The sequence below is a fragment of the Dendropsophus ebraccatus genome, unplaced genomic scaffold (genome assembly GCF_027789765.1).
Source record: "Dendropsophus ebraccatus isolate aDenEbr1 unplaced genomic scaffold, aDenEbr1.pat pat_scaffold_1755_ctg1, whole genome shotgun sequence".
Lineage (NCBI taxonomy): Eukaryota > Metazoa > Chordata > Amphibia > Anura > Hylidae > Dendropsophus > Dendropsophus ebraccatus.
The window spans coordinates 1-22,500 of record NW_027209183.1 but is presented as its reverse complement, the minus strand read 5'-3'; the positions used below and the strand labels follow the sequence as shown (position 1 = coordinate 22,500).

Genomic DNA, 22,500 nt, shown 5'->3' with positions numbered 1-22,500 from the left:
CCCTCGAGTGTGTTGTGCGCAGGTGGACCGACCCCGAAAAATTAGCCCGAGTGTGGCTACGAAAAGTTTGTTTGTCCAAGACTTGCTGGCCTCTGTTGCCATGGCAACCAACTGGCAGAGTTGTTTACAACTTGGCTGCCGGGCCAGTGCTGGTGATGTCATCGCGGGACGTGATGTCATCAAGGCTTTGCTGCTATACACAGCTGCCAGCACAACAAGCAGCTCAGTTGCAGCCGGTCAAGCGACCGAGCAGGTAGGTGGAAAGGTAGGTGCAGTTTATTAAACCGTTTCCTTTGGATTTGATTTCCTGGTGGCCGGCCGATGTATCCTGCTGATGCTGCCTGCCTACGGCTCCAGCTGGGAGAATTCACCCTCCATGTTCTTTGATAGATAGATTAGATACATTAGATAGAATAGATAGGATAGATAGGATAGATTAGATAGATAGATAGATAGATAGATAGATAGATAGATAGATAGATAGATAGGTAGGTAGGTAGGTAGGTAGGTACTAATAATAAGCTAGCCAGCTAGGCAGCCAGCCACAGAGACAGCCAGCCAGCTACAGAGACAGCCAGCCAAAGAGCTAGCTGCATGTCATGTATGCCAGACAGAGACGGAGACAGAGACAGAGACGTGTATGTCTGCCATCCATCAGGTGGAAGCAGACGCAGTGTGATTGGGGGGTGGAGCTATTCAGATTTGAGAGCAGAAAGGAAGACAGAGGCAGTGCTAGGCAATAGGAGATGCAGTGTGAAAGCACGTCCGGTCCGCCATCTGAGAGGGTGGAGCGCATAATAGGGTATGTATGTCTGGCTTCGCCTTAACAAGAAGGACGTGGTGTCCGAGAAGGGGAGTTTTCGGGAAACCGTTGTGGCCATCGCTTCTCGGCCTTTTGGCTAAGATCAAGTGTAGTATCTGTTCTTATCAGTTTAATATCTGATACGTCCCCTATCTGGGGACCATATATTAAATGGATTTTTAGAACAGGGAGATGGAAAAAGAGCTTGCTCTGTCCTCTCCAGGCATTGACCTGGTATTGCAGTGCCTCCAGGTTCAGTGCACCCCCTAATGAGTTTGCAAAAAACAGAGCAAAAGAATGAAGAAGGAAACAAGCCGGCTGCACCTGAAACTACTGTTTTGCAAGAAACATCCCTCGAGTGTGTTGTGCGCAGGTGGACCGACCCCGAAAAATTAGCCCGAGTGTGGCTACGAAAAGTTTGTTTGTCCAAGACTTGCTGGCCTCTGTTGCCATGGCAACCAACTGGCAGAGTTGTTTACAACTTGGCTGCCGGGCCAGTGCTGGTGATGTCATCGCGGGACGTGATGTCATCAAGGCTTTGCTGCTATACACAGCTGCCAGCACAACAAGCAGCTCAGTTGCAGCCGGTCAAGCGACCGAGCAGGTAGGTGGAAAGGTAGGTGCAGTTTATTAAACCGTTTCCTTTGGATTTGATTTCCTGGTGGCCGGCCGATGTATCCTGCTGATGCTGCCTGCCTACGGCTCCAGCTGGGAGAATTCACCCTCCATGTTCTTTGATAGATAGATTAGATACATTAGATAGAATAGATAGGATAGATAGGATAGATTAGATAGATAGATAGATAGATAGATAGATAGATAGATAGATAGATAGGTAGGTAGGTAGGTAGGTAGGTACTAATAATAAGCTAGCCAGCTAGGCAGCCAGCCACAGAGACAGCCAGCCAGCTACAGAGACAGCCAGCCAAAGAGCTAGCTGCATGTCATGTATGCCAGACAGAGACGGAGACAGAGACAGAGACGTGTATGTCTGCCATCCATCAGGTGGAAGCAGACGCAGTGTGATTGGGGGGTGGAGCTATTCAGATTTGAGAGCAGAAAGGAAGACAGAGGCAGTGCTAGGCAATAGGAGATGCAGTGTGAAAGCACGTCCGGTCCGCCATCTGAGAGGGTGGAGCGCATAATAGGGTATGTATGTCTGGCTTCGCCTTAACAAGAAGGACGTGGTGTCCGAGAAGGGGAGTTTTCGGGAAACCGTTGTGGCCATCGCTTCTCGGCCTTTTGGCTAAGATCAAGTGTAGTATCTGTTCTTATCAGTTTAATATCTGATACGTCCCCTATCTGGGGACCATATATTAAATGGATTTTTAGAACAGGGAGATGGAAAAAGAGCTTGCTCTGTCCTCTCCAGGCATTGACCTGGTATTGCAGTGCCTCCAGGTTCAGTGCACCCCCTAATGAGTTTGCAAAAAACAGAGCAAAAGAATGAAGAAGGAAACAAGCCGGCTGCACCTGAAACTACTGTTTTGCAAGAAACATCCCTCGAGTGTGTTGTGCGCAGGTGGACCGACCCCGAAAAATTAGCCCGAGTGTGGCTACGAAAAGTTTGTTTGTCCAAGACTTGCTGGCCTCTGTTGCCATGGCAACCAACTGGCAGAGTTGTTTACAACTTGGCTGCCGGGCCAGTGCTGGTGATGTCATCGCGGGACGTGATGTCATCAAGGCTTTGCTGCTATACACAGCTGCCAGCACAACAAGCAGCTCAGTTGCAGCCGGTCAAGCGACCGAGCAGGTAGGTGGAAAGGTAGGTGCAGTTTATTAAACCGTTTCCTTTGGATTTGATTTCCTGGTGGCCGGCCGATGTATCCTGCTGATGCTGCCTGCCTACGGCTCCAGCTGGGAGAATTCACCCTCCATGTTCTTTGATAGATAGATTAGATACATTAGATAGAATAGATAGGATAGATAGGATAGATTAGATAGATAGATAGATAGATAGATAGATAGATAGATAGATAGATAGATAGATAGGTAGGTAGGTAGGTAGGTAGGTAGGTACTAATAATAAGCTAGCCAGCTAGGCAGCCAGCCACAGAGACAGCCAGCCAGCTACAGAGACAGCCAGCCAAAGAGCTAGCTGCATGTCATGTATGCCAGACAGAGACGGAGACAGAGACAGAGACGTGTATGTCTGCCATCCATCAGGTGGAAGCAGACGCAGTGTGATTGGGGGGTGGAGCTATTCAGATTTGAGAGCAGAAAGGAAGACAGAGGCAGTGCTAGGCAATAGGAGATGCAGTGTGAAAGCACGTCCGGTCCGCCATCTGAGAGGGTGGAGCGCATAATAGGGTATGTATGTCTGGCTTCGCCTTAACAAGAAGGACGTGGTGTCCGAGAAGGGGAGTTTTCGGGAAACCGTTGTGGCCATCGCTTCTCGGCCTTTTGGCTAAGATCAAGTGTAGTATCTGTTCTTATCAGTTTAATATCTGATACGTCCCCTATCTGGGGACCATATATTAAATGGATTTTTAGAACAGGGAGATGGAAAAAGAGCTTGCTCTGTCCTCTCCAGGCATTGACCTGGTATTGCAGTGCCTCCAGGTTCAGTGCACCCCCTAATGAGTTTGCAAAAAACAGAGCAAAAGAATGAAGAAGGAAACAAGCCGGCTGCACCTGAAACTACTGTTTTGCAAGAAACATCCCTCGAGTGTGTTGTGCGCAGGTGGACCGACCCCGAAAAATTAGCCCGAGTGTGGCTACGAAAAGTTTGTTTGTCCAAGACTTGCTGGCCTCTGTTGCCATGGCAACCAACTGGCAGAGTTGTTTACAACTTGGCTGCCGGGCCAGTGCTGGTGATGTCATCGCGGGACGTGATGTCATCAAGGCTTTGCTGCTATACACAGCTGCCAGCACAACAAGCAGCTCAGTTGCAGCCGGTCAAGCGACCGAGCAGGTAGGTGGAAAGGTAGGTGCAGTTTATTAAACCGTTTCCTTTGGATTTGATTTCCTGGTGGCCGGCCGATGTATCCTGCTGATGCTGCCTGCCTACGGCTCCAGCTGGGAGAATTCACCCTCCATGTTCTTTGATAGATAGATTAGATACATTAGATAGAATAGATAGGATAGATAGGATAGATTAGATAGATAGATAGATAGATAGATAGATAGATAGATAGATAGATAGATAGATAGGTAGGTAGGTAGGTAGGTACTAATAATAAGCTAGCCAGCTAGGCAGCCAGCCACAGAGACAGCCAGCCAGCTACAGAGACAGCCAGCCAAAGAGCTAGCTGCATGTCATGTATGCCAGACAGAGACGGAGACAGAGACAGAGACGTGTATGTCTGCCATCCATCAGGTGGAAGCAGACGCAGTGTGATTGGGGGGTGGAGCTATTCAGATTTGAGAGCAGAAAGGAAGACAGAGGCAGTGCTAGGCAATAGGAGATGCAGTGTGAAAGCACGTCCGGTCCGCCATCTGAGAGGGTGGAGCGCATAATAGGGTATGTATGTCTGGCTTCGCCTTAACAAGAAGGACGTGGTGTCCGAGAAGGGGAGTTTTCGGGAAACCGTTGTGGCCATCGCTTCTCGGCCTTTTGGCTAAGATCAAGTGTAGTATCTGTTCTTATCAGTTTAATATCTGATACGTCCCCTATCTGGGGACCATATATTAAATGGATTTTTAGAACAGGGAGATGGAAAAAGAGCTTGCTCTGTCCTCTCCAGGCATTGACCTGGTATTGCAGTGCCTCCAGGTTCAGTGCACCCCCTAATGAGTTTGCAAAAAACAGAGCAAAAGAATGAAGAAGGAAACAAGCCGGCTGCACCTGAAACTACTGTTTTGCAAGAAACATCCCTCGAGTGTGTTGTGCGCAGGTGGACCGACCCCGAAAAATTAGCCCGAGTGTGGCTACGAAAAGTTTGTTTGTCCAAGACTTGCTGGCCTCTGTTGCCATGGCAACCAACTGGCAGAGTTGTTTACAACTTGGCTGCCGGGCCAGTGCTGGTGATGTCATCGCGGGACGTGATGTCATCAAGGCTTTGCTGCTATACACAGCTGCCAGCACAACAAGCAGCTCAGTTGCAGCCGGTCAAGCGACCGAGCAGGTAGGTGGAAAGGTAGGTGCAGTTTATTAAACCGTTTCCTTTGGATTTGATTTCCTGGTGGCCGGCCGATGTATCCTGCTGATGCTGCCTGCCTACGGCTCCAGCTGGGAGAATTCACCCTCCATGTTCTTTGATAGATAGATTAGATACATTAGATAGAATAGATAGGATAGATAGGATAGATTAGATAGATAGATAGATAGATAGATAGATAGATAGATAGATAGATAGGTAGGTAGGTAGGTAGGTAGGTACTAATAATAAGCTAGCCAGCTAGGCAGCCAGCCACAGAGACAGCCAGCCAGCTACAGAGACAGCCAGCCAAGAGCTAGCTGCATGTCATGTATGCCAGACAGAGACGGAGACAGAGACAGAGACGTGTATGTCTGCCATCCATCAGGTGGAAGCAGACGCAGTGTGATTGGGGGGTGGAGCTATTCAGATTTGAGAGCAGAAAGGAAGACAGAGGCAGTGCTAGGCAATAGGAGATGCAGTGTGAAAGCACGTCCGGTCCGCCATCTGAGAGGGTGGAGCGCATAATAGGGTATGTATGTCTGGCTTCGCCTTAACAAGAAGGACGTGGTGTCCGAGAAGGGGAGTTTTCGGGAAACCGTTGTGGCCATCGCTTCTCGGCCTTTTGGCTAAGATCAAGTGTAGTATCTGTTCTTATCAGTTTAATATCTGATACGTCCCCTATCTGGGGACCATATATTAAATGGATTTTTAGAACAGGGAGATGGAAAAAGAGCTTGCTCTGTCCTCTCCAGGCATTGACCTGGTATTGCAGTGCCTCCAGGTTCAGTGCACCCCCTAATGAGTTTGCAAAAAACAGAGCAAAAGAATGAAGAAGGAAACAAGCCGGCTGCACCTGAAACTACTGTTTTGCAAGAAACATCCCTCGAGTGTGTTGTGCGCAGGTGGACCGACCCCGAAAAATTAGCCCGAGTGTGGCTACGAAAAGTTTGTTTGTCCAAGACTTGCTGGCCTCTGTTGCCATGGCAACCAACTGGCAGAGTTGTTTACAACTTGGCTGCCGGGCCAGTGCTGGTGATGTCATCGCGGGACGTGATGTCATCAAGGCTTTGCTGCTATACACAGCTGCCAGCACAACAAGCAGCTCAGTTGCAGCCGGTCAAGCGACCGAGCAGGTAGGTGGAAAGGTAGGTGCAGTTTATTAAACCGTTTCCTTTGGATTTGATTTCCTGGTGGCCGGCCGATGTATCCTGCTGATGCTGCCTGCCTACGGCTCCAGCTGGGAGAATTCACCCTCCATGTTCTTTGATAGATAGATTAGATACATTAGATAGAATAGATAGGATAGATAGGATAGATTAGATAGATAGATAGATAGATAGATAGATAGATAGATAGATAGATAGATAGGTAGGTAGGTAGGTAGGTAGGTACTAATAATAAGCTAGCCAGCTAGGCAGCCAGCCACAGAGACAGCCAGCCAGCTACAGAGACAGCCAGCCAAAGAGCTAGCTGCATGTCATGTATGCCAGACAGAGACGGAGACAGAGACAGAGACGTGTATGTCTGCCATCCATCAGGTGGAAGCAGACGCAGTGTGATTGGGGGGTGGAGCTATTCAGATTTGAGAGCAGAAAGGAAGACAGAGGCAGTGCTAGGCAATAGGAGATGCAGTGTGAAAGCACGTCCGGTCCGCCATCTGAGAGGGTGGAGCGCATAATAGGGTATGTATGTCTGGCTTCGCCTTAACAAGAAGGACGTGGTGTCCGAGAAGGGGAGTTTTCGGGAAACCGTTGTGGCCATCGCTTCTCGGCCTTTTGGCTAAGATCAAGTGTAGTATCTGTTCTTATCAGTTTAATATCTGATACGTCCCCTATCTGGGGACCATATATTAAATGGATTTTTAGAACAGGGAGATGGAAAAAGAGCTTGCTCTGTCCTCTCCAGGCATTGACCTGGTATTGCAGTGCCTCCAGGTTCAGTGCACCCCCTAATGAGTTTGCAAAAAACAGAGCAAAAGAATGAAGAAGGAAACAAGCCGGCTGCACCTGAAACTACTGTTTTGCAAGAAACATCCCTCGAGTGTGTTGTGCGCAGGTGGACCGACCCCGAAAAATTAGCCCGAGTGTGGCTACGAAAAGTTTGTTTGTCCAAGACTTGCTGGCCTCTGTTGCCATGGCAACCAACTGGCAGAGTTGTTTACAACTTGGCTGCCGGGCCAGTGCTGGTGATGTCATCGCGGGACGTGATGTCATCAAGGCTTTGCTGCTATACACAGCTGCCAGCACAACAAGCAGCTCAGTTGCAGCCGGTCAAGCGACCGAGCAGGTAGGTGGAAAGGTAGGTGCAGTTTATTAAACCGTTTCCTTTGGATTTGATTTCCTGGTGGCCGGCCGATGTATCCTGCTGATGCTGCCTGCCTACGGCTCCAGCTGGGAGAATTCACCCTCCATGTTCTTTGATAGATAGATTAGATACATTAGATAGAATAGATAGGATAGATAGGATAGATTAGATAGATAGATAGATAGATAGATAGATAGATAGATAGATAGATAGATAGATAGGTAGGTAGGTAGGTAGGTACTAATAATAAGCTAGCCAGCTAGGCAGCCAGCCACAGAGACAGCCAGCCAGCTACAGAGACAGCCAGCCAAAGAGCTAGCTGCATGTCATGTATGCCAGACAGAGACGGAGACAGAGACAGAGACGTGTATGTCTGCCATCCATCAGGTGGAAGCAGACGCAGTGTGATTGGGGGGTGGAGCTATTCAGATTTGAGAGCAGAAAGGAAGACAGAGGCAGTGCTAGGCAATAGGAGATGCAGTGTGAAAGCACGTCCGGTCCGCCATCTGAGAGGGTGGAGCGCATAATAGGGTATGTATGTCTGGCTTCGCCTTAACAAGAAGGACGTGGTGTCCGAGAAGGGGAGTTTTCGGGAAACCGTTGTGGCCATCGCTTCTCGGCCTTTTGGCTAAGATCAAGTGTAGTATCTGTTCTTATCAGTTTAATATCTGATACGTCCCCTATCTGGGGACCATATATTAAATGGATTTTTAGAACAGGGAGATGGAAAAAGAGCTTGCTCTGTCCTCTCCAGGCATTGACCTGGTATTGCAGTGCCTCCAGGTTCAGTGCACCCCCTAATGAGTTTGCAAAAAACAGAGCAAAAGAATGAAGAAGGAAACAAGCCGGCTGCACCTGAAACTACTGTTTTGCAAGAAACATCCCTCGAGTGTGTTGTGCGCAGGTGGACCGACCCCGAAAAATTAGCCCGAGTGTGGCTACGAAAAGTTTGTTTGTCCAAGACTTGCTGGCCTCTGTTGCCATGGCAACCAACTGGCAGAGTTGTTTACAACTTGGCTGCCGGGCCAGTGCTGGTGATGTCATCGCGGGACGTGATGTCATCAAGGCTTTGCTGCTATACACAGCTGCCAGCACAACAAGCAGCTCAGTTGCAGCCGGTCAAGCGACCGAGCAGGTAGGTGGAAAGGTAGGTGCAGTTTATTAAACCGTTTCCTTTGGATTTGATTTCCTGGTGGCCGGCCGATGTATCCTGCTGATGCTGCCTGCCTACGGCTCCAGCTGGGAGAATTCACCCTCCATGTTCTTTGATAGATAGATTAGATACATTAGATAGAATAGATAGGATAGATAGGATAGATTAGATAGATAGATAGATAGATAGATAGATAGATAGATAGATAGATAGATAGGTAGGTAGGTAGGTAGGTAGGTACTAATAATAAGCTAGCCAGCTAGGCAGCCAGCCACAGAGACAGCCAGCCAGCTACAGAGACAGCCAGCCAAAGAGCTAGCTGCATGTCATGTATGCCAGACAGAGACGGAGACAGAGACAGAGACGTGTATGTCTGCCATCCATCAGGTGGAAGCAGACGCAGTGTGATTGGGGGGTGGAGCTATTCAGATTTGAGAGCAGAAAGGAAGACAGAGGCAGTGCTAGGCAATAGGAGATGCAGTGTGAAAGCACGTCCGGTCCGCCATCTGAGAGGGTGGAGCGCATAATAGGGTATGTATGTCTGGCTTCGCCTTAACAAGAAGGACGTGGTGTCCGAGAAGGGGAGTTTTCGGGAAACCGTTGTGGCCATCGCTTCTCGGCCTTTTGGCTAAGATCAAGTGTAGTATCTGTTCTTATCAGTTTAATATCTGATACGTCCCCTATCTGGGGACCATATATTAAATGGATTTTTAGAACAGGGAGATGGAAAAAGAGCTTGCTCTGTCCTCTCCAGGCATTGACCTGGTATTGCAGTGCCTCCAGGTTCAGTGCACCCCCTAATGAGTTTGCAAAAAACAGAGCAAAAGAATGAAGAAGGAAACAAGCCGGCTGCACCTGAAACTACTGTTTTGCAAGAAACATCCCTCGAGTGTGTTGTGCGCAGGTGGACCGACCCCGAAAAATTAGCCCGAGTGTGGCTACGAAAAGTTTGTTTGTCCAAGACTTGCTGGCCTCTGTTGCCATGGCAACCAACTGGCAGAGTTGTTTACAACTTGGCTGCCGGGCCAGTGCTGGTGATGTCATCGCGGGACGTGATGTCATCAAGGCTTTGCTGCTATACACAGCTGCCAGCACAACAAGCAGCTCAGTTGCAGCCGGTCAAGCGACCGAGCAGGTAGGTGGAAAGGTAGGTGCAGTTTATTAAACCGTTTCCTTTGGATTTGATTTCCTGGTGGCCGGCCGATGTATCCTGCTGATGCTGCCTGCCTACGGCTCCAGCTGGGAGAATTCACCCTCCATGTTCTTTGATAGATAGATTAGATACATTAGATAGAATAGATAGGATAGATAGGATAGATTAGATAGATAGATAGATAGATAGATAGATAGATAGATAGATAGATAGATAGGTAGGTAGGTAGGTAGGTAGGTACTAATAATAAGCTAGCCAGCTAGGCAGCCAGCCACAGAGACAGCCAGCCAGCTACAGAGACAGCCAGCCAAAGAGCTAGCTGCATGTCATGTATGCCAGACAGAGACGGAGACAGAGACAGAGACGTGTATGTCTGCCATCCATCAGGTGGAAGCAGACGCAGTGTGATTGGGGGGTGGAGCTATTCAGATTTGAGAGCAGAAAGGAAGACAGAGGCAGTGCTAGGCAATAGGAGATGCAGTGTGAAAGCACGTCCGGTCCGCCATCTGAGAGGGTGGAGCGCATAATAGGGTATGTATGTCTGGCTTCGCCTTAACAAGAAGGACGTGGTGTCCGAGAAGGGGAGTTTTCGGGAAACCGTTGTGGCCATCGCTTCTCGGCCTTTTGGCTAAGATCAAGTGTAGTGCTGTTTATTCGTATCCGGCACTGCCTTGGTCTGGTCCGAAGGTGCTCCGGTACCCTCTCTCTCTGCCTTGGGGGATCGTCCTTTCCCTTGTGGTGGGACTTAACCCCCTTGCAGCTATTGGGAGAGAGGCTTAGTCCGGGGCAACGAGTTGCGATCCCCCCCCCAACCTCTGACTGCCGGCGGGCATAAGAGGAATTTGGTTACGTTGCATTGTAACGTGGCTATCTGACGCACAAACCCATCATGGATTTTGATTCAAATGGGATACCGGGCTATGCCCGAATCAAGAACACCGTGAGAATCATCGTGACGGAGGAAAAGGCGACGACCTGCGGATTGAAATACTTGGTGGAGACCGTGCTTGTAGACGTTTTTAACATTCAGAAGCGGGAGATCCTGGCTGTTCAAGATTATCCAAGGAGAAGAATATACGATTTTACTTTTACGCAAGGTGGCATTTTCCAGGATCTAATGGCGGCAATCCCTGACAAGAAAGACCCCAGACTTGAAGGTATTAAATTTGTGGAACATGTTTTAGATATTTCCAAGCTGATAGTAGTGAAGATGTACTGCCCGTTTGCTGATCTTGATGAAATTAAATCGTTTTTATCTGTATATTTTAAGTCGGTCCAATGTCTGGGGAAAATAATGAATGAAGTTGGGGTCTGGACTTCAAAATGGAGATTTCGTGTGACTTGTTTTAAAGATGCTGCTACACCCGGAGGAGTCAAATTGCCGCCAGCCCGCTTCAAACTAGGAGAGATGACAGGAGATATATATTTTACAGGAATGCCACCCTTTTGCCGAATGTGTCACAAGTACGGTCACACCAAGGAGGATTGCGAAAGCACCTGTAGGAATTGTGGCAGCTCTTCTCATGAGGCTAAGAATTGTCCACTGGGAAAAACTTGCCGTAACTGTCACCGAGTTGGTCACCTCTTTGCTTTTTGTCCACACAGAAGTCGTGCCATGGGGAGGCCTGAGCAGCAGCCAAAGAGTTCGAAGCAGCCGGAAGACCAACCAGCCCCCCAACAGGGAGAGGAAGCAGAAGGTATGGACACATCTGAAGCCCCCCTCCAAACAGGTGATGACAGCCCTAAAGAAAGGAGGGCTAAGCGGAGAGCCAACGGTCGGCCGACGGGGATACCTCCCCAGGCAACTGGGGCCGCGGATACCCCGGCGGAGGCTGACCAGGGGCTGCGGCCAAATACAGGCCCACCTGTCCCTGAGGCAGAGGACCCGGGCGGAGCAGCGGCTACAAAAAGGCGCAAAGCGTACTCGGAGGTGGTAAAAGGGGAGCCGATGGTAGTACCGGAAGGGAACCCAGTGGACGCTCCCCTTGGGGTGCCACCAAAAGCCTCTCCTCCTCCTTGCCCGGTGGGGGAACCAGAGGCAACCACCTCCGAGATAAATGAGATACCTGAGACATCAGAAAGTAAGATGCCGGCCCCGGCGGAGGGGCCGGAAAGTGAAGCCGCTGCTCACACAGTGCCCATGGAGTCGGTTTGGGGTCCATATACAGTAACTGCCTCAGGTGTGGAGGGGGGGCATTTGAGCGACGCAAGCTCCTCTCCCGCATCCATGTTGACGGTCGATTCCGAAGCGGGGGGCTACGAGAGCTCGAGTGGGGTCTCCGGCTTCGCTGAGGACTGCTGAGGCTGAGCTCGGGCTAAAGACAGAAAAATTTTTATCACCCCCATGGCTGAATTGTCCGGTATTTCTTTTAATGTGAGAAGCCTGCATTCCCAGAGAAGAAGAGCTGCCCTTTTTAATTACCTGTCTGTTTTTACCGCCTCAGTTTTTTTCCTACAGGAGTGCTGCATCCCACACAACAGAAATTACAAGAAATACAAAGAAGATTGGAGACTCGGGCCATCTGTCTGGTCCGGGTCGAACGAGTCAAAATCCGCAGGTGTCGCCATTTTATTCAAAGGGAACGTTTTAATTGAAAGTTTTAATGAAATTTTACCAGGCAGGATTTTATTGGTCAAAGCTTTTATAGACGGTATTAAATGGCAGTTTTTAAATTTTTATGGGTCACCAGACAAAAATGAAAGAGCAAGTATGCTGGAAGTTTTACCTCTTTTTTTAAACAACTCGGATCCACTGATTTTAGCAGGGGATTTTAATTGTGTTTTAAAGGGGGAACGCCGGTTCTCTAGCAGTACAAGCAGAAACTACGATAAAACCTCTGGTATGCTGAAAAATGTTACTATAGATTTTAAGTTAACGGACGTTTTTAAAAAATGTAATAGTAACTTACCAGAGGAGGCCGGCGTGACCTGGGGTAACAGGAACTGTCGCTCCAGGATTGATTTTATATTTTGCTCTTATCAGATACTGCCTTTTAAATGCGATCTTATGTCTAATGTTTTATCTGACCATAAATTATTATCTTTTAAAGTGAAATGTGACAAAGAGAAGAAAGTGGGAAAAAGAGCCTGGAAGTTAAACGTGTCCCTTTTAAATGATCCGCAGATTTTATCCGATTTCATCACCTTTTATAAGCGCTGCAGACGGGTAAGAAACTCCAACATCCCCATTATAGCCTGGTGGGAAAAGATGAAACAAAAAATTAAAAACTTTTTTATTAAAGCTGGGGTTAAAAAGGCCAAAGAGAAGAAAGAGTTTTTTAATCAACTTAATACCCGTCTGCAGACGCAATACAAATTCAGAGATCAGGGTATGCAGGTAGACAAAGAGATCGCAGAGATAAAGAAAGAGATCTCCCAGTGCCTGGAGCAGAGGGGGAAAGAAATTATATTCCGTTCAAAAGTGCAACATCTTGAAGAGAACGAGACCTGCTCCAGGTACTTTTTTAAGAAAATCAATGACAAGCATACCCTGATCGATGAAATAGACGGGAAAACAGACCCACCAGGTATTTTAGAAAAGGTGTATGAGTTTTATGCAGATCTTTTTAACACAAAAGATATTAATTGTGATTTTATGAATGACTCATTGAAGGAGCTTAATAACGTTTTAGATCCTGTCTCCCAAAATTTTTTATTACAGGGCATCTCGGAGCAGGAGATTTTAGAGACCACCAAAAGTTTTAAGAAAGGTAAAGTCCCTGGCCCTGATGGGATACCCATGGAGTTTTATGTTATCTTTTATGGCGTTTTAAAAGATGATCTGCTTGCACTTCTTTCTGAAGTTTTTAACTCCAAAACTCTCCCGGGCTCCTGGAAGAAAGGAGAAGTCTCTTTACTTTATAAAAAAGGAGAAAAAACAGACATTAAAAACTGGAGGCCCATCACTTTACTAAATAGTGACTACAAGATAATGGCCAAAATATGTGCAAATAGATTAAAGTCTGTCATCGATAAAGTTATCCACCCCAACCAGGTTTGTGGAGTACCCGGGAGGAGCATAACAGATAATTTAAACCTTTTAAAAGATTCCATTCATTACACGAAAGAGAGACTGGGTAGAATGGCTATTTTATCCGTAGATTTTGAGAAAGCCTTTGATAGAGTCTCTCATTTTTATCTTTTTAAGGTTTTAAGAAAAATGGGTATCCCTGAAGGTTTTATACAGTCCCTAAAAGCATTTTATGACAACTGCACCAGTAAAATTTTAGTTAACGGTTTTAAGACTCAAGACGTCTTTTTAAACTCCGGGGTGAAGCAGGGGTGTCCCTTGTCCCCACTACTCTTCATATGTGCGATTGAGCCTCTTTTATGTATGATACGAAGTGACCGACAAATCCGAGGAATCCCCCTGCTGGGCGGGGGGGGATTGGAGGCGAAGGTAGTGGGGTACATGGATGATGTGGCGGTACTATGCAGGGACGCCCCGTCGCTTCGAAAAACCCTAAAACGAATCCAATATTTTTGTGACTCCTCCGGTTTTAAAGTTAATTTTAATAAAAGCAGCATCTTGAATATTGGAAACACTGTTTTAGAAGATATCCCCATTCCCGTAGTGGATTCGGTGCAGATTTTAGGGGTCTCCTTCAATGAGTCTAATAATGGTTTTACTAGTTGGGACTTGGTGGCACAAAAGGTAAACAAAAAAATTTGCATGTGGAATATGAGGAAACTAACGATGGAGGGAAAGGTTTTAATTACAAAGTCTGTGATTTTACCTATTTTATTATATTTAAGTGTTGTTTTTCCTCCATCAGACCGCATGTTGGGAAAAATTATCAAGGTTTGTTTTACTTTTTTTTGGAGCTCCAAGATGGAGAAACTAAGGAGAGAGGTGGTTTTAAAACCAAAGGTAATGGGTGGTAAAGATTTCCCAGATTTTAAGACATTTCTTTTAATCAGATTCTTTTGTGTTTGTTTTAATGCTCTTTTTAAGGATACTTACTGGTCTTATTTCTGTCGTTTTAACATGGGATTTTTTATGAGAAAGCATGGGTGGTTTTCCACAGTTTTAAGTTCCCCGTATGCTTTTAACCTTCCCGTACAATATAAGATTTTAGAGAAAATAGTGTCCCTTTTTAACTTACAGAATAAAAGAGTTGAAGTTTTAAAAAACAGCAAACTGGTTTTAAAGAGTCTGAAAGACGATGTTTTAGTTACCCCCATTAGACATTTTAATGAAGAACAATGCAAACAGATATGGAAAAACGTGAGCGCTAACTATGTTTTTAATTCACAGAAAGACCTGGCCTGGAGCTGCGCCCACGAGTGTCTTCCATGCCGGGCATTCCAGCATCGAAGAGGATTGACCAACTCGGCCATATGCCCCAGGAGGGGATGCGGAGGTGATGAAACGGCTTCTCACATTTTTTGGTTTTGTGTTTTTACCCAAATGATATGGACAAAGATGACTCCTCTGATTTTAAAGATAACCGGACTACAACGACTAAGCCATGATGCGATTTTATTTGGATGTCTGGAATGCCCTACACGGACTCAAAAAGTAATGGCATGGAAGACCATAAATAGCGTCAAAGCAGCTCTGTGGGCGGCCAGGAATATTTTAGTGTTTAAACACGAGATTTTATCTGTGAATGACGTTTTAAGCATTGCTTTTAATGAAATGTACAAATATTTTATGGTAGATAAAAAGAACTCTCCTTTTTTATGTAAAAAATGGTTTTTATCTGAATGGAGCTCTGTATTGTAATGCCACCAAGTGCCCTTTTATTATAGATGTATTTACTTGAGAATTTTATGTAATTTTATGTGATTTTATGTAATTTTTTCTTGTAAACATCTTTATGTTATTATAAGTAATTATACGTTTTAATAAAGTTTACCCCAATGTGGGTATTCAACTTAAAAAAAAAATCTGTTCTTATCAGTTTAATATCTGATACGTCCCCTATCTGGGGACCATATATTAAATGGATTTTTAGAACAGGGAGATGGAAAAAGAGCTTGCTCTGTCCTCTCCAGGCATTGACCTGGTATTGCAGTGCCTCCAGGTTCAGTGCACCCCCTAATGAGTTTGCAAAAAACAGAGCAAAAGAATGAAGAAGGAAACAAGCCGGCTGCACCTGAAACTACTGTTTTGCAAGAAACATCCCTCGAGTGTGTTGTGCGCAGGTGGACCGACCCCGAAAAATTAGCCCGAGTGTGGCTACGAAAAGTTTGTTTGTCCAAGACTTGCTGGCCTCTGTTGCCATGGCAACCAACTGGCAGAGTTGTTTACAACTTGGCTGCCGGGCCAGTGCTGGTGATGTCATCGCGGGACGTGATGTCATCAAGGCTTTGCTGCTATACACAGCTGCCAGCACAACAAGCAGCTCAGTTGCAGCCGGTCAAGCGACCGAGCAGGTAGGTGGAAAGGTAGGTGCAGTTTATTAAAACCGTTTCCTTTGGATTTGATTTCCTGGTGGCCGGCCGATGTATCCTGCTGATGCTGCCTGCCTACGGCTCCAGCTGGGAGAATTCACCCTCCATGTTCTTTGATAGATAGATTAGATACATTAGATAGAATAGATAGGATAGATAGGATAGATTAGATAGATAGATAGATAGATAGATAGATAGATAGATAGATAGATAGATAGGTAGGTAGGTAGGTAGGTAGGTACTAATAATAAGCTAGCCAGCTAGGCAGCCAGCCACAGAGACAGCCAGCCAGCTACAGAGACAGCCAGCCAAAGAGCTAGCTGCATGTCATGTATGCCAGACAGAGACGGAGACAGAGACAGAGACGTGTATGTCTGCCATCCATCAGGTGGAAGCAGACGCAGTGTGATTGGGGGGTGGAGCTATTCAGATTTGAGAGCAGAAAGGAAGACAGAGGCAGTGCTAGGCAATAGGAGATGCAGTGTGAAAGCACGTCCGGTCCGCCATCTGAGAGGGTGGAGCGCATAATAGGGTATGTATGTCTGGCTTCGCCTTAACAAGAAGGACGTGGTGTCCGAGAAGGGGAGTTTTCGGGAAACCGTTGTGGCCATCGCTTCTCGGCCTTTTGGCTAAGATCAAGTGTAGTATCTACAGGAGATCTGGTCAGAAGGTGCCTGGGGTACCCGACCTGTCGGCCTTGGAGGATTACCTCCTTGTTGCTATTGGCAGGCGGCTTAGTCCCCAGGCAACGGGAAGCGATCACACCTACCTGCATCCGCAGGGGAGGTGCACCGGTTTGGTTAGTGTTTGGAGAAGACCCCGTTTTTGAAGATGGAAGCAACTAATGAAGATGGAACTACAGCGGAGGAGGTCCCAGCTTATGCGAAAATAAGAAATGGGATTCGTTTTACGTTGAGAGACCCCAGGAAGAAGGAATTGGGCCTAGTCTTTCTGGTTGAAGAAGTTTTCTTCAAGTTGCTGGGGCTACAGCGGAGCCAAATCCTGGCTCTTTTGGAATTCCCAAGGCGAGGTGTATACGATTTGGTTCTGAGTTCGGAAGAGGATCATAGCAATCTCCTGGGTAAGATGGAAAGTGTTAAGAGTAGTGCTGTACTTAATGGTATTGATGTCACTTCTCATTTTCCGAGGCGAGAAAGAATGGTAACTATAAGAATGTATAGCCCTTACGTGACGGAGGAGGAGATCTCGGCTTTCTTGGCAGAATATTGTGAGGAAGTAACCGCGAAAGGGAAGGTCCTTAACCAGTTCGGGTTGTGGACTATGAAGTGGAGATTCTTTGCAAATTTAAAGTATTGGAAAATGAGAAGGTATATGTCCCTCCAGCACGGTTTAAGATCGGCTCTGTCAACGGAGACCTGTTTTTTTCGGGAATGGAGTTGTTTTGTAGGAAATGTAAACAATACGGGCATACAAAGGAAAGTTGTTCAGTTCCCTGGTGTTCAAAATGTCAAAAAGAGGGACATTCAGCTGAATCGTGTGATCAGAAAAAAACCTGTCACCAATGTGGAAGCACAGATCACTTGTATGCGTCCTGTCCCGCTAAAAAGAAGCGGGAGAGGGAGAAAGAGGATGTGCAGGAAGCTGCTGGAGGCGCTGGTTGCGGCCCGCAGGAGGAAGCGGAAGGGCTGGTGATTCAGAGAGGCCCAAGGATCAGAGGGAAGAAAGTAAAATTTCTTTCGGAAGAAGAAAAAAAGGACTATGATACTATTCCAAAAGAGATTTGGGAGGAGATTGAAAATTTAGAGGGGAAACATATCCCTCTGAGTATATTGCATAAGAAAGTATTGGAGCATATGGAAAAATATGGACCAAGGTTTTTTGAGACTTACAAGATACCAGTAAACGTGGTTAAGAGGATTCGGGAGTCAGGAACCAAATCAGATACAATGTTGCAAATATTGGCTTATTTTGGTATGAAAGCAGGTATGAGACTTTGAAATTTAAGTTTGTTTTTTTCTTGTGTTATTTAGGTTGCTTTATGAAGTGGAGTGGTTTTGTTTTCGTTTTGTATTATGATTTATTAGATATATAGATTAAATTGGATATGACCATGATGATGAGATGGTTGGAGTATTGAGGAAGGTATGAGCAGTTTACTGTTTATATCGTTTTTAACCATTCTGAATGGTTTTAAAAAAAAAAAAAAAAAAAAAAAAAAAAAAAAAAAAAAAAAAAAAAATCTGTTCTTATCAGTTTAATATCTGATACGTCCCCTATCTGGGGACCATATATTAAATGGATTTTTAGAACAGGGAGATGGAAAAAGAGCTTGCTCTGTCCTCTCCAGGCATTGACCTGGTATTGCAGTGCCTCCAGGTTCAGTGCACCCCCTAATGAGTTTGCAAAAAACAGAGCAAAAGAATGAAGAAGGAAACAAGCCGGCTGCACCTGAAACTACTGTTTTGCAAGAAACATCCCTCGAGTGTGTTGTGCGCAGGTGGACCGACCCCGAAAAATTAGCCCGAGTGTGGCTACGAAAAGTTTGTTTGTCCAAGACTTGCTGGCCTCTGTTGCCATGGCAACCAACTGGCAGAGTTGTTTACAACTTGGCTGCCGGGCCAGTGCTGGTGATGTCATCGCGGGACGTGATGTCATCAAGGCTTTGCTGCTATACACAGCTGCCAGCACAACAAGCAGCTCAGTTGCAGCCGGTCAAGCGACCGAGCAGGTAGGTGGAAAGGTAGGTGCAGTTTATTAAACCGTTTCCTTTGGATTTGATTTCCTGGTGGCCGGCCGATGTATCCTGCTGATGCTGCCTGCCTACGGCTCCAGCTGGGAGAATTCACCCTCCATGTTCTTTGATAGATAGATTAGATACATTAGATAGAATAGATAGGATAGATAGGATAGATTAGATAGATAGATAGATAGATAGATAGATAGATAGATAGATAGATAGATAGATAGGTAGGTAGGTAGGTAGGTACTAATAATAAGCTAGCCAGCTAGGCAGCCAGCCACAGAGACAGCCAGCCAGCTACAGAGACAGCCAGCCAAAGAGCTAGCTGCATGTCATGTATGCCAGACAGAGACGGAGACAGAGACAGAGACGTGTATGTCTGCCATCCATCAGGTGGAAGCAGACGCAGTGTGATTGGGGGGTGGAGCTATTCAGATTTGAGAGCAGAAAGGAAGACAGAGGCAGTGCTAGGCAATAGGAGATGCAGTGTGAAAGCACGTCCGGTCCGCCATCTGAGAGGGTGGAGCGCATAATAGGGTATGTATGTCTGGCTTCGCCTTAACAAGAAGGACGTGGTGTCCGAGAAGGGGAGTTTTCGGGAAACCGTTGTGGCCATCGCTTCTCGGCCTTTTGGCTAAGATCAAGTGTAGTATCTGTTCTTATCAGTTTAATATCTGATACGTCCCCTATCTGGGGACCATATATTAAATGGATTTTTAGAACAGGGAGATGGAAAAAGAGCTTGCTCTGTCCTCTCCAGGCATTGACCTGGTATTGCAGTGCCTCCAGGTTCAGTGCACCCCCTAATGAGTTTGCAAAAAACAGAGCAAAAGAATGAAGAAGGAAACAAGCCGGCTGCACCTGAAACTACTGTTTTGCAAGAAACATCCCTCGAGTGTGTTGTGCGCAGGTGGACCGACCCCGAAAAATTAGCCCGAGTGTGGCTACGAAAAGTTTGTTTGTCCAAGACTTGCTGGCCTCTGTTGCCATGGCAACCAACTGGCAGAGTTGTTTACAACTTGGCTGCCGGGCCAGTGCTGGTGATGTCATCGCGGGACGTGATGTCATCAAGGCTTTGCTGCTATACACAGCTGCCAGCACAACAAGCAGCTCAGTTGCAGCCGGTCAAGCGACCGAGCAGGTAGGTGGAAAGGTAGGTGCAGTTTATTAAACCGTTTCCTTTGGATTTGATTTCCTGGTGGCCGGCCGATGTATCCTGCTGATGCTGCCTGCCTACGGCTCCAGCTGGGAGAATTCACCCTCCATGTTCTTTGATAGATAGATTAGATACATTAGATAGAATAGATAGGATAGATAGGATAGATTAGATAGATAGATAGATAGATAGATAGATAGATAGATAGATAGATAGATAGGTAGGTAGGTAGGTAGGTACTAATAATAAGCTAGCCAGCTAGGCAGCCAGCCACAGAGACAGCCAGCCAGCTACAGAGACAGCCAGCCAAAGAGCTAGCTGCATGTCATGTATGCCAGACAGAGACGGAGACAGAGACAGAGACGTGTATGTCTGCCATCCATCAGGTGGAAGCAGACGCAGTGTGATTGGGGGGTGGAGCTATTCAGATTTGAGAGCAGAAAGGAAGACAGAGGCAGTGCTAGGCAATAGGAGATGCAGTGTGAAAGCACGTCCGGTCCGCCATCTGAGAGGGTGGAGCGCATAATAGGGTATGTATGTCTGGCTTCGCCTTAACAAGAAGGACGTGGTGTCCGAGAAGGGGAGTTTTCGGGAAACCGTTGTGGCCATCGCTTCTCGGCCTTTTGGCTAAGATCAAGTGTAGTATCTGTTCTTATCAGTTTAATATCTGATACGTCCCCTATCTGGGGACCATATATTAAATGGATTTTTAGAACAGGGAGATGGAAAAAGAGCTTGCTCTGTCCTCTCCAGGCATTGACCTGGTATTGCAGTGCCTCCAGGTTCAGTGCACCCCCTAATGAGTTTGCAAAAAACAGAGCAAAAGAATGAAGAAGGAAACAAGCCGGCTGCACCTGAAACTACTGTTTTGCAAGAAACATCCCTCGAGTGTGTTGTGCGCAGGTGGACCGACCCCGAAAAATTAGCCCGAGTGTGGCTACGAAAAGTTTGTTTGTCCAAGACTTGCTGGCCTCTGTTGCCATGGCAACCAACTGGCAGAGTTGTTTACAACTTGGCTGCCGGGCCAGTGCTGGTGATGTCATCGCGGGACGTGATGTCATCAAGGCTTTGCTGCTATACACAGCTGCCAGCACAACAAGCAGCTCAGTTGCAGCCGGTCAAGCGACCGAGCAGGTAGGTGGAAAGGTAGGTGCAGTTTATTAAACCGTTTCCTTTGGATTTGATTTCCTGGTGGCCGGCCGATGTATCCTGCTGATGCTGCCTGCCTACGGCTCCAGCTGGGAGAATTCACCCTCCATGTTCTTTGATAGATAGATTAGATACATTAGATAGAATAGATAGGATAGATAGGATAGATTAGATAGATAGATAGATAGATAGATAGATAGATAGGTAGGTAGGTAGGTAGGTACTAATAATAAGCTAGCCAGCTAGGCAGCCAGCCACAGAGACAGCCAGCCAGCTACAGAGACAGCCAGCCAAAGAGCTAGCTGCATGTCATGTATGCCAGACAGAGACGGAGACAGAGACAGAGACGTGTATGTCTGCCATCCATCAGGTGGAAGCAGACGCAGTGTGATTGGGGGGTGGAGCTATTCAGATTTGAGAGCAGAAAGGAAGACAGAGGCAGTGCTAGGCAATAGGAGATGCAGTGTGAAAGCACGTCCGGTCCGCCATCTGAGAGGGTGGAGCGCATAATAGGGTATGTATGTCTGGCTTCGCCTTAACAAGAAGGACGTGGTGTCCGAGAAGGGGAGTTTTTCGGGAAACCGTTGTGGCCATCGCTTCTCGGCCTTTTGGCTAAGATCAAGTGTAGTATCTGTTCTTATCAGTTTAATATCTGATACGTCCCCTATCTGGGGACCATATATTAAATGGATTTTTAGAACAGGGAGATGGAAAAAGAGCTTGCTCTGTCCTCTCCAGGCATTGACCTGGTATTGCAGTGCCTCCAGGTTCAGTGCACCCCCTAATGAGTTTGCAAAAAACAGAGCAAAAGAATGAAGAAGGAAACAAGCCGGCTGCACCTGAAACTACTGTTTTGCAAGAAACATCCCTCGAGTGTGTTGTGCGCAGGTGGACCGACCCCGAAAAATTAGCCCGAGTGTGGCTACGAAAAGTTTGTTTGTCCAAGACTTGCTGGCCTCTGTTGCCATGGCAACCAACTGGCAGAGTTGTTTACAACTTGGCTGCCGGGCCAGTGCTGGTGATGTCATCGCGGGACGTGATGTCATCAAGGCTTTGCTGCTATACACAGCTGCCAGCACAACAAGCAGCTCAGTTGCAGCCGGTCAAGCGACCGAGCAGGTAGGTGGAAAGGTAGGTGCAGTTTATTAAACCGTTTCCTTTGGATTTGATTTCCTGGTGGCCGGCCGATGTATCCTGCTGATGCTGCCTGCCTACGGCTCCAGCTGGGAGAATTCACCCTCCATGTTCTTTGATAGATAGATTAGATACATTAGATAGAATAGATAGGATAGATAGGATAGATTAGATAGATAGATAGATAGATAGATAGATAGATAGATAGATAGATAGATAGGTAGGTAGGTAGGTAGGTACTAATAATAAGCTAGCCAGCTAGGCAGCCAGCCACAGAGACAGCCAGCCAGCTACAGAGACAGCCAGCCAAAGAGCTAGCTGCATGTCATGTATGCCAGACAGAGACGGAGACAGAGACAGAGACGTGTATGTCTGCCATCCATCAGGTGGAAGCAGACGCAGTGTGATTGGGGGGTGGAGCTATTCAGATTTGAGAGCAGAAAGGAAGACAGAGGCAGTGCTAGCAA

General features: G+C 46.8%; 12 non-coding genes and 2 pseudogenes across 12 annotated transcripts; all 14 read left to right on the top strand.

The window, feature by feature from the left end:
- The first annotated feature begins 879 nt into the window (after nt 1-879).
- Nucleotides 880-1,070, top strand: LOC138775546 (U2 spliceosomal RNA). The gene has a single exon (XR_011360586.1). It is a non-coding gene; the product is annotated as a U2 spliceosomal RNA (small nuclear RNA).
- A 958-nt stretch (nt 1,071-2,028) lies between these two features.
- On the top strand, nt 2,029-2,219 carry LOC138775545 (U2 spliceosomal RNA). Its single transcript, XR_011360584.1, has one exon. It is a non-coding gene; the product is annotated as a U2 spliceosomal RNA (small nuclear RNA).
- A 970-nt stretch (nt 2,220-3,189) lies between these two features.
- LOC138775544 (U2 spliceosomal RNA) lies at nt 3,190-3,380 on the top strand. The gene has a single exon (XR_011360583.1). It is a non-coding gene; the product is annotated as a U2 spliceosomal RNA (small nuclear RNA).
- Nucleotides 3,381-4,342: 962 nt separating this feature from the next.
- LOC138775543 (U2 spliceosomal RNA) lies at nt 4,343-4,533 on the top strand. The gene has a single exon (XR_011360582.1). It is a non-coding gene; the product is annotated as a U2 spliceosomal RNA (small nuclear RNA).
- A 957-nt stretch (nt 4,534-5,490) lies between these two features.
- LOC138775542 (U2 spliceosomal RNA) lies at nt 5,491-5,681 on the top strand. Its single transcript, XR_011360581.1, has one exon. It is a non-coding gene; the product is annotated as a U2 spliceosomal RNA (small nuclear RNA).
- A 962-nt stretch (nt 5,682-6,643) lies between these two features.
- Nucleotides 6,644-6,834, top strand: LOC138775541 (U2 spliceosomal RNA). The gene has a single exon (XR_011360580.1). It is a non-coding gene; the product is annotated as a U2 spliceosomal RNA (small nuclear RNA).
- A 962-nt stretch (nt 6,835-7,796) lies between these two features.
- Nucleotides 7,797-7,987, top strand: LOC138775562 (U2 spliceosomal RNA). Its single transcript, XR_011360595.1, has one exon. It is a non-coding gene; the product is annotated as a U2 spliceosomal RNA (small nuclear RNA).
- A 962-nt stretch (nt 7,988-8,949) lies between these two features.
- LOC138775561 (U2 spliceosomal RNA) lies at nt 8,950-9,140 on the top strand. Its single transcript, XR_011360594.1, has one exon. It is a non-coding gene; the product is annotated as a U2 spliceosomal RNA (small nuclear RNA).
- A 6,213-nt stretch (nt 9,141-15,353) lies between these two features.
- LOC138775550 (U2 spliceosomal RNA) lies at nt 15,354-15,539 on the top strand. Its single transcript, XR_011360590.1, has one exon. It is a non-coding gene; the product is annotated as a U2 spliceosomal RNA (small nuclear RNA).
- Nucleotides 15,540-16,502: 963 nt separating this feature from the next.
- LOC138775557 (U2 spliceosomal RNA) lies at nt 16,503-16,641 on the top strand (annotated as a pseudogene).
- A 1,377-nt stretch (nt 16,642-18,018) lies between these two features.
- LOC138775553 (U2 spliceosomal RNA) lies at nt 18,019-18,246 on the top strand (annotated as a pseudogene).
- A 962-nt stretch (nt 18,247-19,208) lies between these two features.
- LOC138775560 (U2 spliceosomal RNA) lies at nt 19,209-19,399 on the top strand. Its single transcript, XR_011360593.1, has one exon. It is a non-coding gene; the product is annotated as a U2 spliceosomal RNA (small nuclear RNA).
- Nucleotides 19,400-20,357: 958 nt separating this feature from the next.
- On the top strand, nt 20,358-20,548 carry LOC138775551 (U2 spliceosomal RNA). Its single transcript, XR_011360591.1, has one exon. It is a non-coding gene; the product is annotated as a U2 spliceosomal RNA (small nuclear RNA).
- A 943-nt stretch (nt 20,549-21,491) lies between these two features.
- LOC138775540 (U2 spliceosomal RNA) lies at nt 21,492-21,682 on the top strand. Its single transcript, XR_011360578.1, has one exon. It is a non-coding gene; the product is annotated as a U2 spliceosomal RNA (small nuclear RNA).
- Nucleotides 21,683-22,500: the final 818 nt, after the last annotated feature.